The sequence below is a fragment of the Nilaparvata lugens genome, chromosome 2 (assembly GCF_014356525.2).
Source record: "Nilaparvata lugens isolate BPH chromosome 2, ASM1435652v1, whole genome shotgun sequence".
Taxonomy (NCBI): Eukaryota; Metazoa; Arthropoda; class Insecta; order Hemiptera; family Delphacidae; genus Nilaparvata; species Nilaparvata lugens.
In genome coordinates, this window is record NC_052505.1 from 6,787,444 (window position 1) to 6,794,015 (window position 6,572).

Below are 6,572 nucleotides of genomic sequence, written 5' to 3' on the forward strand. Positions count from 1 at the left end.
AAAACTCAGTCCAAGAAATGGGGACATGAATGATATTGCATTTGCAAAGCTTTTATAAGGCTGACCCAAAAACAAGAAATTGTACTTGTGCTTTCATTTTAGAATCATTTTCTCAGCATGTTTCCCCAAAGTTATGATGTTTTAAGGCTTCTACTAGTCAGAGCCACAGGTCACAGATATATGAACCTGCAGTTATATAAAACTTTCATTACATTTTAAGGGCTAAATTGAAATAACTGGAATAAACTTAAATAATCAATGTACTTGATTATTGTAGCATTGCATCTATAAAGTACAGTAGGTCTACTGCCATATCTTACATAAGCCAGAAAGCCTGTGAGTATTAGGTCCATAATGTGATCACAATGACACAAGAAAGAAAGCTAAAACCTAATAGATAGTCACAACAACAGTAAGTCAAAAATACGAACTCACTTGTGTGTTGTCCAACATCAAGAACTCACTGATGGAATACAATGTCAGCAATCCCCTGCTGTTGGCAGCTCGTTGAATAGTCTCACAGACAGGTGGGCAAGGCCAGTCGCATCCTGCTCAGCCTCTGGTACTTTACGTCTAATCTAATAAGGCTCCCCCTTGTAATGTAGGCATGAAAACTCTGCCTGGTGGCAAGATCATCCACATTCGCATGTCCTGCAAAGGGCATAAAAAATATATAGTGCAAATACCATAAGTATCCTCTCTTTAACAAAGAGAGGACAACAATGAGCCAGTCTGTCAGCCCCACAGAGGCTCTCTTCTGCATGCGCAGCACATGTCCAACATCAGCGGCTCAATCCCAGGGAGCCAGGCCATATAATATGATGTTCTGAAAGAAAGTGAAGTAACACACCTCCTAAGGTAGTGCATGGAAACACTACCTCTCAACAAGAAAACCACCCTGCTCAGCCTTCTGCAAACAGACTCTATTATGGCAACTCCATGACAGCTTCCTGTGCAGGACCAAGCCAAGCAGCTTCACCGGAGCAGACTCGAATTCCTCTCCATTCCTAAGGCCGAATGCGTTTCCTGCTCATTAAGGAGGAACAGGTTTGAAGAGAACCAGTTTGTTGCAAACACTCTGGTCTCAAGCATAGCCGTCCTCAGCATTGCAGCATAATGTCATAGAAAGTCGTATCATCAGCATAGCAGACAGTCGTTCTGTTATCCACACATGCAACGTCATTCACTTGTGAAGAATCTGGTGATCAAGCGTATCAAATGCCTTGCTACGATCACACAGGATGAGCTCACCAAGTCTATGCATCTCAAAGCAATTATTGTAAACTCTAGGGACCAAAAAATCAATTGCATCAATGGTTGATCTGTTTTTTATTAAACCAAACTGAGTGGCCGCAAACAGGCCACACTGGTCAAAATAATCAAGGAGTTGATCAGCTATAACAGTTTCAAATATTTTTGAAATTACAGGCAATATAAAAATAGGCCTGTAATTATCAGGGTCATACTACTTGTCACCCTTCTTGAAGACGGGAACCGTCTTAGACACTTTAAGCTGAGCTGGAAAGACATATTGAGACAGAAAAAGATTGATACATGCAGTAAGTATCTATAAGTTATCTATAATAGATAACAAGATGTCCTTAATAAGACCACAGGTCATTCCATAAATGTCCTTATACTACTAGAAATGTTCAAGCTGGACAAAACTCTTACAATGTCGTCACAGGTGATGGAGCGCGCCAGGTCTGCAGCTGAAGATCTCAGGAGGCCACAAAAGCAGCTCCACGGCCACAGTAGGGGAAGCTGGAATCCCATCACACATTATCAGTCTGCCTCATGGAGAACATCAGTTGATACAGGAATCGTAGCGGGCATTGAGGAGCCCACACTCGCTCTGATCTAATTGTGTGCGAGAAAGAGAGCATATTATGAGTCATTTTGTTAGACTTGAAAGCAATAAACTATTCTTATACGGGAGTTGAGTAGTGGAAACTGAACAGAGCAGACGTGTTTTCGGTTCGGTCTCTTATCTTGTTTGTTTAACTTTATCGAAGCGAGCCTGTTCAATATTTCGTACAATTCGTGCAATCCTAACCTGTACCGTTTTTCGCTTTTATAAACTCTAATTAATGTTTTCGTAATAGTGAAGTGTAAAGTTCCGGTTTGTATCGTGAAGTACGTGGCATGCTGTATGAATAAAAGTGGTACTTATGCAGACAGACATCAAAAGTTACTGTTTGCCGACACAGTTTCAAATAAACGTGTACGCTCAAAATCTCGCCGGAGCCCGAAGAATCCGCTAATAACAGAAAAAAACCTACTTCATCAAAACCAATGATGGATAGTGATCTTTTTAAAAAACTTTTTGAGGACTTTGAAACTCGCATGACTGCTAAGTTCGATAAACTCGCACAGGAATTCTCGCTAGTGAAAAGTGTGTTGGACAAAGTGTCTGCAGAAAACGAAAAACTTAGAAATCAATTAAACGATCTCACTACCTCTAATAAAATATTGTTGAAACGCGTAGTTGATCTCGAGGATAGGAGCAGAAGGAATAACCTAGTATTCAAGGGACTCAAATATGACGTGAAGGCATTGAACTCCGTGTCGGTTGTGAAAAACTTTTGTGTAAACTATCTGGGATCAAGGCCAAATGTGTGGATAAATCGTGCTCATCCTCTCGGGGCATCAAGAGAAGGTGGGCCATTGATAGCGCATTTTCCCGATGATAGTGACGTCGAACACATTCTAAATAATACCAAGAAGCTCCGAGGGACCGGCTTCTATGTGCATAAAGACTTTTCAAAGGAGACAAGAAAAACCAGATCGAGACTTTTTGCGGTAAGGAAGGAGATATTGAAGGTACTTCCTCAAGAGAGAGTTCGAGTTCTTCATGATCGCCTGAGCGTGAGTGGAGTATTTTTTGGAATGGATGAGAATGGAAAGTTAACATTCGGGAACCAGGATGCAGATCAGAAATTGCGGGAGGTGCTGGGAAATCACGCAGAGACGGTACTGCAGGCGACGAGAGAGCAACAGGAGCGAGGCGACGACGCTGCAACGCGTGAGCAACAGTGAGGCGTGGCCGTCAGCCATGATCAGGACAATTACACTATTAAATGTTATGGTCTTCAATGTAGCAGGCTTAAATGGTAAGCCATATTCCCAATTGTTTAGTTTTTTAATGGGGTTCGATTGTTTTGTTTTGTTGGAAACGCATGTTGAAGAGGGAAACCATATAGTTTATGAAAATTATTTGAAGGATTATGTTTTAAGCTGGGAATTCGCATTAAGAGATGCTCACTTTGGTAGGGCAAAAAAAGGTCAGCTAAACGCAAAAAGGAAAATTATGAGAGATTATATTACAACTAGTATTTTGAACGGTAGACATGTGATCAAATTTGTAAAGCAAGATATTTATAAGGTCCCAGTTTATTTATGCGGTGGCTTACAAGCGGATTGGGATTTTGATTATTATGCACTGTATGATTTTTTAAGCTCGTGGAATGATACTAATAATCTTATTGTGATGGGTGATATGAATGGGAGAATTGGTAATTCTCAGAATCTACCTCCAGATTTGAGTTTAGATAATATCACTGTGAGTCATATCCGTAGTTCCAAAGATAGTGTTATTAATGCAAAAGGTAGAAAGATTATAGATTTCTGCGAAGATTTTAACTTGTTAATATTAAATGGAAGAGTTAAAGGGGATACTGATGGTGAATATACTTTAATAAATGCAAGGGGAGCTTCAGTAATCGATTTATGTTGCGTAGCATTAGATCGTTTAAAAGTAGTTAAGGAATTTAGTGTTTTACCTGCAATGTTTTCAGATCATATGCCTATTGTTTTGAATGTGTTTAGTGAAAAGTTGGAATTCAATCAAAATTTGCTACCGTTATTACCGAAATTGACATGGGGAAAACTAGATAACAGTGGTTATGCTGAAAGGCTTGCTGGGGAGAGTCGTAAAATAGATTTTCTACCAGGAAACATAGATGCAGCAAATAATTTATTGACAAAATTGATAGCTGATTCAGCTAGCGGCTCAATATCGCAGAGTGGAAATAAGATTGATGTCAGGAAAAATGCCTGGTTTGATGGAGAATGTGTAAGATACAGAGATCGCGTGTTTGCGCTTCTCAAATTATTTAGAAGAACGAATTCCAAGCAAGTGAAGAACGATTACACGTCAAAGATGAAGGAATATAAGTTGTTATGTAAGAGAAAGAAAGAAGCTTATTGGGCCGACATTAAGGAAAAACTAAAAACTGTAAGGGATTCTAAGAAATTTTGGGAGCTGGCTCGGTTTTTCAGGGAGGGAAAACTTACGCGAAGTGGAAATATTAGTCCAGAACAATGGAAACAGCACTTTAGACAGTTGTATACACCTGTTAGATGTAGTGGACCGATATCGTGGGTTGAGCCTCTTGTTATCGACGATTCATTAGACAAGCCAATCGAGATAACAGAAATAGATTTAGCTTTGAAAAAAGCTCGAAACAATAAAGCACCAGGTGTTGATAGAATACCGGCTGAGTTTTTTAAAGAAGCGCCAATAGAATTCCGACAGCTACTGTGCATGTTTTTTAACTGTATATTTCGTTTTCTTGATGTACCAGAGTCATTCACAAAGTCTATAATATTTCCATTGTATAAGAAAAATTATCCCAATAATCCTGAGAACTACAGAGCGATTTCATTTACTAATGCAATTTACAAAATATTTGTAAGTGTCTTGTTGACAAGATTGGAGAAGTGGATTTATGGTCAAGAAGTCATAAGTGAGAATCAAGCAGGTTTTCGGAAAGGTTACTCCGCAATTGATAACATTTATATTCTTTTCAACGTAATTAAACATTCTCTATCCATGCGTAAAAGATTATACTGTTTCTTCGTCGATTATAAAGCTGCGTTCGATTCAGTAGAGAGACAAGCACTCTTTTATAGACTGGCTGAGGTAGGAGTTTCAAATAAATTTGTTAATTTAATAAGGCCGAATGCAAAATCATCAATATGGTGCAAGGAGGGGCGTCAAACTGAAGACATAAGTATTGAAAGCGGATTAAGGCAGGGCTGTCTGATGTCTCCACTTTTGTTCTCCGCATTTATTTATGATATTTGCGATGTTTTGGGAGGGGGAATCAAGGTAGGAGATATGAAATTGACGCTCTTCTTTATGCAGATGATCTTGTAATCATTTCCGATAATGTTACTGAAATGCAGAGAATGATCGATAGACTACATACTTATTGTAATCGCTGGAATCTTGTTATTAATATGGAGAAATCAAAGATGGTTTTTAGAAATGGTATGGTTTTTAGGAAAGCTATGTAAAAGGGCGAAGTGGAAGTATGGGGGGGTGAACCTGTAGAAATTGTGAAGGAGTATAAGTATTTAGGTTTAGTTTTTACATCAACTCTGTCATTAACGGCTCATTTCAGGCAAAAATTAAGTACAGCAAAATTTGGAATTCAGAGTTTGTGGAATAAACTGATAGCAAACGACGATGTGACTGTCTCAACAAAATGGCAAGTTTTCAATGCAGTTAGTAGATCAACGGTTACTTATGCAGCACAGGTGTGGGGTTATCAGGAAAGAAACGATCTAGAAATATTCCACAGATTTTTTATTAAGCGTCTTTACTGGTTACCTAGAAATACTCCTAATTATATATTGTATTTGGAGACTGATGTAAAAGAAATGTATCTCCAAACTTTAAGAATGAACAGAGATTATGTTTTGAAAACAATAGCGTTATCAGATAACAGGTTTCCCAAAAAAATACCATTACGATGGCTCAAAATAAGTTTGGATGGTGCGAGGAGTGGAGAAGGTTGTTCGGATTGAATGATATTAATTGGGTGGATCCAGTGACTCAGTCTGATGAATGGAAATTGAAAAGCTCGGATGTAATTAATAAGATTGAAGAAAAGTGGATAAGAGATTTATGGAATAGAGCTGAAAATGCACATTATCACTCAATCTATGCTGAGCTCAGACTGGAAAATAATCAAATGAATAAAAGCTACATGAATGATAAGAATAAGAGACGGTTCATTAGTAATATATTCAAAGCAATTAAGAGGCTCCTTATTGCCATTAAATTTCAGACCGGGTAGAGATGGGGCTAATATAATATGTTCTTTGTGCAATAGTGGGGAAAGGGAAGATATTTATCATTTTATAGGCCGCTGTAAGGTACGGTATTGGGAGAGCAAAGGAAAAATAGGTTACAGCACCAAGTACTAGGAGACGAAGTAGTGCGGAGATATCTTAACGGGGAGGACTGGGTGCGGTTGGAGGGGTATTTAAGATCAGCGGGAACATAAAGAAATTTCCTTATTAATGAATTCAATTTTTGAACTGTGAAATAGTTAGTATTCTTAACCTAGGCTTCTCTGTAATATATTGTTTTTGTTATTGTTGTTTACCTGAATCTTATCTTGTTTTGTAAATTAGAATAAACTTTGTTTTTCAATTATAGTTCAATAGTTCATCTATGTTGAGGAAGGCTTATAACTATTCTTGTATAGAGTACCGGAATCAATGACTGAAATTTATCAAACGTTTTATCTTGTTTAGTTAAGGAAAACTATTATCTTCAT